The sequence below is a fragment of the Myotis brandtii genome, unplaced genomic scaffold (genome assembly GCF_000412655.1).
Source record: "Myotis brandtii unplaced genomic scaffold, ASM41265v1 scaffold834, whole genome shotgun sequence".
Lineage (NCBI taxonomy): Eukaryota > Metazoa > Chordata > Mammalia > Chiroptera > Vespertilionidae > Myotis > Myotis brandtii.
Window position 1 is genome coordinate 1,019,843 of NW_005371386.1, and position 12,976 is coordinate 1,032,818.

The window sequence follows — 12,976 nt, forward strand, 5'->3', positions numbered from 1 at the left end:
ATATAGATATATAGATATAGATATATACTAGAGGCCCAAGTGCATGAAATTCATGCACGGGTAGGGTCCCTAGTGGCTGCCGGCCAGGGCCTCCCTTCCCCCAGCCACCTGCCACTGCTGCTGGCCGGGGCATGGCCAGCTGGGGAGAGGGGCCACAGGCAGTTGGCTGGCCGGCCCCTCCCCTTGGTGGAACTCCCGGTTGAACTCCCGGTCAAAGGGACAATTTGCATATTAGGCTTTTATTATATAGGAGAGAGAGAGAGAGAGAGAGAGAGAGAGAGAAAGAGAGAGAGAAGATTAGAAAGGCAGGTGGGCAAATAGAGAAGGACCTGGAGTGATGATCCAGAGTTTGACCTGTATCATGAAACATATGGGGGAGCTTTTTTCAATTTTTATTTATTTTTTATTGATTTCAGAGAGGAAGAGAGAGGGAGAGATAGAAACATAGATGGTGAGAGAGAATCATTGATCAGCTGCCTCCTGCATGCCTCCTACAGGGGATCAAGCCCTCAACTCAGGCATGTGCTCTGACCAGGAATCAAACTGTGACCTCCTGGTTCATAGGTCAATGCTCAACCACTGAGCCACACCAGCTGGGCTGGGGGAGCTTTTTAAAGAAGAAATGTAAGCATATGTGGCTCTGCCAAATTTGTCTTTTTAAAAAATCACTCAGGCAGTGGTGTGGGGCTGGATCTGAAGAGTTTGGAATTAGGGGACCAGATACAAGGTGACTGCAGTATGATGAGGACCTGAAGGATGGCAATGGCAGAGAGAGTGGAGAAATAATACAATAAGGTAAAAACTACAGGAGTCTTGACTGATTGGATGTTAGGATGTAAGAGAGGGAAGACTAAGGGCAATGATCCTCAAACTTGGCCACCCCTGTAATCACCTGGAGAACACTAAAATATTCACATGCCTGGGTGTCATCACCCAGAGATTCTGATTAATTAGCCTTGAGCACTGGGCTTGTTAGGCTCACCAGGTGATTCTAATACACAGCTGAGGTTGAGGACCACTATTCTAGGGTGACTCCCAAGATTGGACCAAGCTAGGAATTTCAGGAGGAGCGGGCATGTTTAGGCAGAAGAGGATCAGGGAGAGATGATGAGTTTGAGGTGGCAGGGTGATGTAAAAGTGAAGGGACCCAAGAGGCAGTTGGACATCTAACTCTGGAGCTCAGAGGGAAGATGTCAGAGTTGGAGCAATCAGTTAGAAATGTCAGTGCTGTAGGGTCATGAGTTTGGATGAGCCATTCTAGTAGAGGGTGGGAAGGGCCAAGGGCAGAGGCCAAGCTGCTCCAATCTTCCACAAACACATCCTTTTTCCTTTAAGGTTGCTTTTGGTTTCAATGTTAGTCTGATTTTACCAATGTCAAATGAGGAGCAGAAAGGTAAAGGAAAAAGACAGGGGATGGTGTGCACCTGGGCACTTGCCTGGGGATGGCCCTGAGGGACTTCGCCACCCCTGAGGGTCCAGCGTCCCTCTAGCTCCAAGAGTCTCTTTCTGAACTGCTTTTTGTTCCCTTACCAATCTTAGGCATAACCAGCATCATTTTGTACAAATCAATTTGGAATATAGATATTGCTTCGATTGAGCATAATGCATACTTTATAGTAAGATTTCAACATTTTGGATATCCAGTAAATACATACGGATTCCATGTTTCTCTGTGCAGAGTACAAATAGTAGCCATGAACAGTGAATCAGACATCTAACAAATGCTTACAATGATGGTGAGTCACTGCTAGTTAGGACAAATACAATGGTGTACTCCTTAAAATCTGTATAACAATCCCTTTAGATCAATGTGAAACCAGCATCTTTTGGATATAAAAATATCCAGTCACTTTGCATGAACTAGTAAATGAAGAGGCCTCTAACATTCAGACACAGAGCACTTCGCGTCCACACAAAAGCCTATTTTTCCAGGCCCTTCCCCTGCAGGGAGCAGAGTAAGCCAGAGTGGGGAAAGCTCTCTGAGCCAGCTGCCATCTATACCAAAGATTTCACCAAACAGGTTCCAGATAAAGTCAAACTCAGCTTTACTCTCGTGCTGTTTTCTTTCAATAAGATTTGTCAAAGTTTCACAGAGCCACCGATAGCAACCCGAACATCTAAAAAGATGTGAAGTTTAGCATCTTCACTAAAATAAAGCAACACTTCATTAACTTCACAGGCCGGTGGTTGCTTCACGGGAGAGAATTCCAAGTACCTATTAGCCTGCCAGCTATATCGCTACCCCATAACCACCGCCTGCTAAAAATGGATACCTGGTTAAGGTGGGTCAAGCAGATATGAAAAAGGCATTCCTGGTCCACCTTAACCACAGCTCAAAGCTGTAAATATTTGTCTGCCTTTCCCAAATTGTGCTAAATAACAAGAATTTCAAAACTAGGCAGAAATTCTGACACTCTGCATAATCTCCCTTCCTTTTCAGCTACAAATAAGGCTTTGTATTCGATTAGACTCACAGCAGGTGAAAACCCCAATTAGTGAATTCATTCTGGGGCTACTTTCTACCTTCCTCCCACACACCACAGTTTAAAAAAAAAATAAGGGAAGTCACAGTCTTTTCTCAAATCACAAATAAATTAACCCTTTGATCTACCCAATCAAGCTTTTTACCACTTGAAAAATTTTCACAGGAAAGTGGGAGGATGTTGAAAGATGTGTTCTTCTTGACTTCATAATGTGGGTTTACAAAATTTCTATTTTGCCAGATTTTACTGTTCTCTTCAAATCCATAACTATTCTCAGATTTTTCGGATCAATTTAGAAATTACAGTTTTTCTTTTACCTGAAAACTCACAAAGCCAATATTATCTAAAGAATGATTAATGGACAGTCTGCTACAATGGAGAGTTATTTTTAAGTTATGTTCTTATTTTAGTGTGTTTGAGGTGAGAGAAAATATTAAATTTTAGTTTAAACACTATGCTTTGGCCTTAGGAAGTGCACAAAGTCCATATTTCATACTTGGTAAATATTTATTTGTTGAAGGAAATTCATCATTGGACAAGGATAGAGGTTTGGTTTGAACATTTTAAAAAAAGCAAGACAGTTTTAGTTCTTAGAGTGATTTACTTATACTTTGTCAATTGCTTCTCTGGAAATAATTCACAGCCCAGTTTTATGTATGAGAATATGATTAAAAAAGAGCAGCTTTGTCTTTTTTAATTGTTTCAGTCCTGTCACTTTTCTTGATACAAGTTGTAGGACTTACTGTGCACAAGAAAATATTGAACATACATCAAATAGTAACGCAGAGCTTTTAGAAGTAGTCATCTGTTACTGTCAGAGGTTCATTTCATTTTGAGGTTTTTTAAATTAAAATGCAAAATTCTACATACATGCCTGCCCAAATTACCCCTTTCTGAAATACTCGAATTTCATAAAAAATGTTAAATGCTAATGTAACCATTTTTAATACTTCTGACTGGGTTCTGGAGATTTGGGGGAAAAAAGTAAACAAAGGAATCACCAGTCAATTAAGTGAACAAGGAAGTCATGCGAAGTTGAAACAGATAAGGAAAATTAATATTCAAATGCTACTGAATGAAGACACCAGGTTTTTTTTTCCCCCTCGGAGATGAATATCTACCAGAATCAAAAGCAGCTTCTTAATTTTCAGCAAGCATAGCTGTATATCCCAGCAGAGGCATTAAGGCAGCAAGGCAAGCTCCAAGCCAATTCTGCCTCATAGAGCCAGTCACTTAACCCTCCGAGTCCAGTCACGTAACCCCTCTGGAGCTCTGTTGACTCATCTGTAAAATTCGGGTAATACTGCATAAGGCCATAGCTGGTTCACATGACGTAACGACTATGAAAGTGATTTGGAGACTGGGAATGCTATACTAATGTAAAGTAGTTTGTTGTGCAAGTATAATTCCTTAAAAGAAAACCCAACATGTCCAGGAGTACTGTTATAAATATAGCACAAAATAAATTCAGCAGTCACTTTAACTTTTCATTTTTAGGCTCTTGTATGAGGGGAAATGAGATGTCGAAGAGTTTCCGTCTTTCCCCTTCAGTAATTTGTAAAAGGAACCTTTCCTCTTTTTTTGCAAGTGTGTAAAAAATTATCTTTTTTTTTTTTTGCAAGTTAAAGCTCTAACCACAAGCCTAAGATAGGAGTAACATTCACACCATTAGCTCTCATTCTTTTGGGGCTGTGGTTAAGATATAAATACTATTCACACATGTTAAAAGGTGTATTCACATTCATATTGCCAGAGAGCAGAACCCTGGAGTAGTGACAGAATACCGGTTTTGTGAAGGACAATGGGAGAGAAAGATCGCCTCCACCCAGATGGAGAAGTTCTGTGGGTGGCAGGCCTTGAACAGCATGTGGTAGGAATTCCCCACAAAGACAAGAATCCATAAAAGGGGAAATGGAGGTAAAACCCACTTTAACCAATTAATGATTAACCAAGGGCTGAATCTTGTCTTCCAGCTCTGGTTTATTTTGTCAAGGCATATTTTTTGAAGATGAAAGAACAATATGAATGCAAGGAATTTTTATTCATTCATAAATTTTCAAGAATATTTTCCATGTGCTGCACCTGAACTAAGTTTCTCTGTTTAAATATTTCCCTATATTCATTTCTTTAAGTGACTGCAATCATGATAGATTTATAGAGCACTTACTTATAGAGTTTGGAGGATGGTCATGGAAAGATATTACAAAATTTAGCATGGCTGTCCTAGCCGGTTTGGCTCAGTGGATAGAGCATCGGCCTGCAGACTGAAGGGTCCTGGGTTTGATTTTGGTCAAGGACACATACCTAGGTTGCAGGCTCCATACCTGGCCCTGGGCAGGGTGCCTGCAGGAGGCAACCAATCCATGTTTCTCTCTCTTTGTCTCTCCTGCTCTCTTCCACTTTCTCTAAAAATCAATGGAAAAATATCCTCGGGTGAAGATTAACAACAATGAAAAATTCAACGTTGTAATCATGTTCCTTTACTAGGGGAACCCAAATATAGCCTTGACCTTAAGAAGCTTACAATCTACTGTGGGAGGGGGAGAAGATAGATTCATATATGACTAAATACACTATCAGACAGATATAGGAAAATTTTTTAAAAGCACAAAGGTAAATGTAGTTAGCTTGACCTTTTGGGATTAGGGAACATTGTTTCAATTAAAAGCTAACAAGACTTAAATACAGTGGGGCCTTGACTTACGAGTTTAATTCGTTCCGAGACCGAGCTCGTTAAGGCGCTCGTTAACTCAAATTACTCTGTCAACTCAATGCAAAAAATCGGCCTAGAGACAGCTGGTATCTCAAAAAACTCGTTAGTCGGGACACTCGTAAGTCAAGGCCCCACTGTAATTAGGTTTTATGCATGTGATTGTTAGTGTATTGATGGGGCATATAAGACATTTTTGGGGGGACTAGCAATCTGAATCTGTGCCAGTAACCTGCCTTCTAACGCACACTCTTGTTAGCCAATAATTAACTCATTGATGCCTGTCCTGTCTTGCAGAACCTGTTTCCCAGAATACTCCCATTTTACAGAGGCCATAAACCATGAACCATACATAAACCCCAGAGGGGGTTATCAGCGCTGGCGCCAGGCCAGGCCTTTGGGTGTGGTCTCTCGTCCCCCATCCCAACACACGGGGCTTTTCGAAAAGCCTGCGAAAGGTCCAGAAGCCTGATCCATATTTGTGGGACAAAGAAACCAAAGGATATAAAGGGAAAGCTTCCTCTATATTCTCCCACTCAGGATTTGGAAACAGGCTCCCCTGATTCACTATACTAGTACATCTGAAAATAAATGGGTTTTTCCTGAATCTCTGAATACTCCCTGTGTACTTTTTGTTGCCTGGTAAATTCTGTAACAGTATGAAGAACTGAAGCAGTTTCTTAAATCGACTCTGAGCTAATCACTCATATTAATAATTTACTAAGGCACAGATTTTTTTTATGTTAACATACTGCTGTGTTATGAAATTATATTATGCTTTTTGGGAATTCAAATATGTATTGGGCCAATATTGGGGTTTGTATATCTGGAAGGCTAATATGCAGAAAATACTACTGTCCCCATTCGAATATCAAATCACATGTGCCCTGACCAGGAATCAAACTGTGACCTCCCAGTTCATAGGTCAATGCTCAACCACTAAGCGACACTAAATGTATTATTATCATTACTGTTATTATTATTATTATTTGACCGTGGATTGGACTGCATAGAGAAATGGATGGACTGCATGTCTATTGAACACATGCATAAATATAACTTTTCTAAACTAAGATTTGGAAACAAGCTGGGGGTAGACAGTTTTGTTTGCAGTTTTATTCCCTGGTAAAGGCTGAAGGATTACAAGAGACTGGAGGGGGTTAAAAGACTCAGGAGGGAGAACAAGTTAGGGAGGCATTCATTAAGTCTAAAGTTCTAGCCACCCGAGGTGCTGCAGGGGCTGAGAATTTGCTTTGAGTTTCCGGGTGTGTCTTCTCTGCCAGCTGTTTGTTTGGGTGGCTGTTTGAGAGTATACTTGGAATCACTCAGCCTTTTCTTTTTATTCCAAATGGCATGGAGATATTGTCACATTGCAGAAGGAAAAACATTGCCGCTAAAAGTATTGTCAAGGGGAGTAACAAGTAGCTCACACTACTCTACACAACTGCATGCTGCATGTCTGAGCAACACACTTCCAAACATAAACTGAGAAATAAGCCTTCTGCTCTCACCCTGCAGTGGGACCTCATTCAAAGACCTTGCTAGTGTGCCCAGATTTAGGCCACCAAATTGGCAAGTGTGAGACTTACTGAATGGTGACATTTTGGGGCTGAGTGGTCCCCATTCTATTTAATACCTATAAATTCATCCTATTAAGTATTTGGGAAAATTTATCTGAATAAGTATTTGTGAAGACTAATAATGATTAAGCTTATTAAAAGAAAGGAAGATCTTTATATTCTTATATGACTACTAGAGGCCCGGTGCACAAAATTTGTGCACGGGTAGGGTCCCTAGGCCTGGCTGGAAAGCAGGGCCCATTGAGGCCTTCAGGCTGCCGGCCGGGGCTTTCCTTTGTTCCTCGACGCACCCTGGTGGTCAGTGCACATCATAGCGAGCAATCAAACTCCCGGTCTCCCAGTCAAACTCCCGAGGGGACACTTTGCATATTAGCCTTTTATATATATAGATAGGAACATTTTAGACAGTCTATGGCTATGGGGAGATTAAGCATATCAAGAGTAAAAATAACAACAGCTTTAAGAATAAAATCTTTTCAAAAGAGTGACCAGCTAGGAGAGTAATCAGAAAGAAAGTCACAATTTTTCTTTCTTCAGTATTTAATCACAGCAGCATTCATTAAATTCCCAGTAGTAAGAAGTGGTTAATTAAGTATAATCTTCATCAGTATCTTTTACATTTTAAAATCACCATACTTTGGATACTATATTTCTACCACTGGCTGTGTTTGCAGATACAAACCAACTGTTTAGCCCAGCAATAATTACAAAGCAAGAATTATCATAGCACATCTTACTTTACCTACACCTGAATTCAAAGTCTCCTCGGTCCACAAAAGAACCTGCCGAGCCCTAGCCGATTTGGTTCAGTGGATAGAGTGTCAGCCTGCGGACTGAAGGGTCCCAGGTTCGATTCTGGTCAAGGGCACATGCCCAGTTGTGGGGTCAACCCCCAGTAGGGGGTGGGCAGAAGGCAGCTGATCAATAATTCTCTCTCATCATTGATGTTTCCATGTTTCTATCTCTCACTCCCTCTGAGATGACCTTAAGATATGACTTGCTTTGGCCAACAGATTACCAAATGTGACAGAAGCAGAAACTTGACAAGTCTCCATGTGAAGAAGCCTATTGGATGACGAGACGCATAGACCTAGTTGCATTTGTTCCTAAATGACAGCCTGCCAGCCATCAGACATGGGAGCCTGGCCATGGTAGAGTATCCAGCTGATAGTTGACCACAGATGCATGGGCAGGTCCAGCAAAGGATAATAGCTGGTCCAGACAACATAAACAGTCCAGTCCATCCATCAACTAGTGAGCTAAGTAAGTTGTTATGTTAAGGGATCTGCAAACCAGGGCTCATAGGCCAAGTCAGACCTATGGCCTGTTTTTGTATAGCCTCCCACCTAAGTGTGATTTTTATATTTTTAAAGAGTTGTAAAAATAATTGAACAGAGATCATATGTGGCCAACAAAGCCAGAAACACTTACTATCTGGTCCTTTATAGAAATGTTTGCTACCCCCTATGTTAAGCAATACAGCAATACAGCTGTGTTTGTTATATAACAAATGGTAGCTGATACACACATACTCCCAAGAAAGAACGTTAGAAAGTAGGACTTTCTCAGAGAACTCAGTGGACACCTGCTCAATTTATCCTTGGTTTTTGTCTAGTTACTTGTTAGCTAAGATAACACCTGAAATGAGTACAATAAACAAACACAAACATAACCTATGGAGTTATTTTTGTAGTGTGTTTCTCAAAATTAAAATTTCTAAAGGTAGATTGAACAAGTATACAATTTTCAGCAACTTTATTCATAATATCTCCAAATTAGAAACAACCCAGATGTCCAGCAATGGGTGAATGGATAAGCAAAATGTGGTATATCCATGGCGTTCTATGCAATCAAAAAGGAACAAACTACTGATTTTCAAACTCCTGATATTCGAAATCATTAGACTGAGTGTAAAAAAACAGACACACATAAATACTGTATAATTCCATTTATATCAAGTTTTAGAAAATGCAAGCTAATCTATAGTGACAGAAAGCATATCAGTGGTTGCCTGGGGCAAAAGGTGAAGGGAAAAATGGCCTGCAAAAAGGCACAAGGAGGCTTTGAGGGAGGGGGCAGTGAAAATGTTTTGTACTTTAATTGTAGCAGTGGTTTCATGGGTACACATGTCAAAATTAGTGATTAGTATACCTCAAATGGATGTAGCTTATTCTATGTAAACTATTCTTTCATAAAGTGGATTTTAAAAGTTTTTTTAAAAAGCACTTGCTCTAAAATAAAATTTAATATTTAAAAATGTATGTGGCTCTGGCCAGTTTGCTTAGTGGTTAGGGCATCAGCCTGAGGACCTAAGGGCTTCGATTCCCAGTCAAGGGCATGTACCTGGGTTGCAGGTTTGATCCCTGCCCCAGTCAGGGTGTGTGTGGGAGGCAACCAACCGATGTGTCTCATCGATGTTTCTCTCTCTCCCCCTCCCTCCCTTCCACTATCTCTAAAAATCAATGGAAAAAAATATCCTTGGGTTAAGGATTAACCAAAAAATAAACAAAAATATTCGTTTGGACAGAAAATGAGGTGCTTTACACAGGATGTTTATGTAAATATAGGACAGATTCGGGTCATGCTGTCAGTCCCTTCTGATTAATTCTGAAACTATCACAACATTAGATTCAGAAGTGACCTTAAAGGTTAATGAATTACATCCTCTCATCCAATACAGAAATTGCTTTTAGGGATGAGACAGTCATTTCAGCCTTGAATATCTACTCTACAGGGAGTTTACTGTTTTCAAAGGTGATAGATTCTGTTTTTTGTTAGCTCAATTACAATATTTTCTTTAATATTTGGTTAAAATTTGCTTTCTTGTAACTTCCACATATGCAGCTGAATCTGTTCTCAGGGAAAAACAGAAAACAAAACAAAACAAGAAAAAAACACAACAACAACTAAAACGCAATAAAACGTATCTTCTAACATTTTAAATATTTGAGGCTCCCTATTACATTCTCCTTAATGCCACTTCTCTCTAGGCTAAATCTAAATACTTACATTTCCCTCTATTTTTAAAATTATATAATATGGCCTATAGAACTTTGGCTGTTCTACGTTGAGAAACAAGAACCATTTTAAAAGTGATTTCCAGAACTGAGTAAGTGGGACGCTTACATCCCCTTCTTTGCCACTAATCTTATCTACAATAGTAGCATTTTAGTTTTGTAAATGTCACATCATACTTTCTGCTAATGTTGTACTTGTAGACTACTAAACAACCAAGGGTTTTTAAACATAATCTGATATTAATTGAGGTCTTTTCCTTCCTGTGTTCTTAAATTGATTACTTGACTCTAAATGTGAGATTTATGTCTTATTTAAATATGCTTTCATATTTCATCTTGTAATGAGAACTCATCTTTCTAACTGATTTAAATCTATTCGAATTTTGATATATTTATCTTATACAGTAGTAACTTGTCAATTTTGAATTTATTAATAAGTATAGCTATTATCTAGAATAGCTATACTTATTATTTCATCAACAATTTGAGTACCTATTTTGGATTCAGTTATGTTAGGTAGTAAAGAGTCATAAACGGATATAAGTGGTCCTTATCTTTTGGCATTTATAGACTAGAGCAGGATATATATATATATATCTATATCTATATCTCACAGATACACAAACAATCACAATTTAGTTAGATAAGTGCTGGTGGTGTGCAAAGGCATGGATAGCTTAAATACAGGTCCAAGGGCAGAGTCTCTCCTGCATATTAATCTTGATCTATCAATTGGCTTTCTTTGGATGTCTTTGTTTATCAGCTGCAAATTCATTCTATTACTCAGCCCACTGTTCTTTATCTTGTTCCCAAGACTGTCAAGAGAGAACTTGAAAAATATAGTGTACAATCAAAAGGTACACTGTTTATAACAGCCTTCTCATCTCACCATTGAGTAGCCCTAAGAGAAATGAAAATGAAGTGAATTTGGTATGACAAATTTTGAGGATAACAAATTGAGTCCCAGGAGTTTTTTATTTCTAAGTATCATTATTAATCTCATCAATGTTGTTTTCTAGGACAGCATTGCTCCTCAGCATTGAGCTTATTAGCTTGTAATTTTAAAAATTTGTCTTCTCCTTATATTTTAAATGTCAAAACATTTTCTTATCTCCTTGTATGACACCACCAATCCCCTTCTCATGTTTTCTACCAGTAGCTTTTTCCTTGAGAGGAGGAGTAAGGTTTTAATTGCTAATTAGGTGAAAAGAACACACTCCTATTGAATAGAAAGAGGGTCTTTGCATTCAAATAGAGGTTACAATACCATTATAATAATCTGTTTATTATTTAACAGGAAAGAAGGAAAGGGAAGACTAGATAATATAGGCATGCCATTTATACAGCTTTGCTAATTTAACATTCTCCTAGTCCAGTGGTTCTCAACCTTCTGGCCCTTTAAATACAGTTCCTCATGTTGTGACCCAACCATAAAATTATTTTTGTTGCTACTTCATAACTGTACTGTTTTGTTATGAATCGTAATGTAAATATCTGATATATACAGGATGGTCTTAGGCGACCCCTGTGAAAGGGTCGTTCGACCGCCAAACATTAAAGGGGTCGCGACCCACAGGTTGAGAACCACTGTCCTAGTCTGTTCCCCACTGATAGATGGAGGAAAGGACTGGACAAAGGCAGTTGAGACACATGCCCAGTGAGGCCTGAGTGACATGGGAACGTGCTTATCTGTCACTCACACCTGAAAGCAAGTCAGTGGCCAGAATAGGCATGGCCACTGCCAGGGTGCAAAACCTGAATATTTAAACTCCTGGACAAAGAGAGTTCTCTCTCTTGGCTCTTGCCTCTCCTGCTTGCCTGGGCTCTTGTGCCTCCTGTTGCAGGGGCTGTGAGCCATGTGGGACCCACACAATAGACTAATGGACTGACTCTGGCCGGATGCTACAGCAGACCCAATGCCACCATGGAGCAGACACTTTGGACACTGCACACAAATGAAGCCCTTTGCCACATCTCATTCTCCTGTGGGAGCTTCTGAAAATGCTTATTTCAGTGGCACCCCAGGAGCCCCACTCCCGCGAGGGTTGGGGAAATCTGGCCTACTAATTTTTCCAGCAACAGTTGAACATTAGAATCATATGATAGCACTTCTAACAAATTAGATCTGATCTCTGAGTTGATTTTATTTATTTTACAACAGAAATACTATGAGCTGAGATTGTCTCCACGAGAGTCTAGAAAAGAATCCTGTTCCCATTAAACTTGAATAAAATTCTGGTTGTATTTAAGTCATTTTCAAAGTCAGTATACTTTCCTAAAAATCAACAGATTTGAATGTTTCGGATGGTATTGCTGTTTTTCCCTTATCTGTGGCCCTCTAATGAATTTATGGCCTTCCCTAAAGAAGTGGTTGTCTATTTCTGACTTGTAAGTCATAGCAATGGCAGTGGAGGGGTTAAGAAGGTCAGAAGAAATTTGTGTTGTTGCTTTTTTTTTTATTCCTCACCTGAGGATATGATTTTTTTCAATTGATTTTTAGAGAGAGAGTCAGGGAGAGATGGGGAGAGAGAGAGAGAGAGAGAGAGAGAGAGAGAGAGAAAGAAAGAGAGAGAGAGAGAGAGAGAGAGAGAGAGAGAGAAAGGAAGGGAGGAAGGAAAGAAGACAGTGTGAACTAAAAACATTAATTGGTTGCCTCTTGCATGTGCCCCAACTGGGATAAAACCTGAGGCCCGATGGGGAGCTGAACCCACAACCTTTTGGTATACAGGATGATGCTCCAACTAACAGCCACCCAGCCAGGGCTGTGTTGTTGCTTTTTGATGGTTGTTTTTTGTTTGGTAAGTAAACAAGATAATATACCTAGCTGTCTCTTAGTCATATACCAAACATAAAATTTATTTTTCCGAAATTGCACACTTAATCTATAAAACTCTCCAGTTTGTATCACATGAAAGCCTCCTATATTTTGGCTAATTTTAGTTAGAGCTAAATAATTGGCATATACAGGGTGCCTCCCCCAAATATGCACACTTTAACAGCTGATATATTTGAAAATGAAATATATTTTAATAAACACTGTATTTATAATTATTCAAAGTGTGTATACATTTTTGGGACACCCTATATTATATAATAAAAGAATAATATGTAAATTGACAAAACGACAGAACAACTGGTCGCTATGATGCGCACTGACCATCAGGGGGCAGACGCTTAACGCAGGAG